Here is a 450-nt window from a genome sequence, read left to right as displayed (position 1 = left end):
ATTGGATATGGGATCAAACTTGATAAGCTATTGATGATAACATACATGAAAAAGTATAGATATAACAGCGTTCAAGACATCACCTGCGATAGCCCTGTCTAATAATGGTGATAATGATAAATGAAGAGCAAAATACTAGTAATAATTATGGTCATGATATTAGGAAAAGTAATGAGAAACAATTAGACAGTACTAATGCAGGTACTTGATATAATGATTATGTAAGAGTGAGAATACGTGAATTTTGAATGGGGCGACTATAAACAGTATGTTTTGATACTATGCAGCACAAAATAGTAAAAACAGTAAAATATTGTTTGCATAAATATTAGTAATGATATCTTCAGTCACAAAAAAATCATAGCTATGATGATAACAACATGAATTATGATAAATATTGTCATCGTATTGGTTTAAATAGTAATATAAGAACAATACCAAGATATTACT

Source organism: Penaeus monodon, chromosome 22 (assembly GCF_015228065.2).
Source record: "Penaeus monodon isolate SGIC_2016 chromosome 22, NSTDA_Pmon_1, whole genome shotgun sequence".
Lineage (NCBI taxonomy): Eukaryota > Metazoa > Arthropoda > Malacostraca > Decapoda > Penaeidae > Penaeus > Penaeus monodon.
This window is presented reverse-complemented; position numbering follows the sequence as displayed.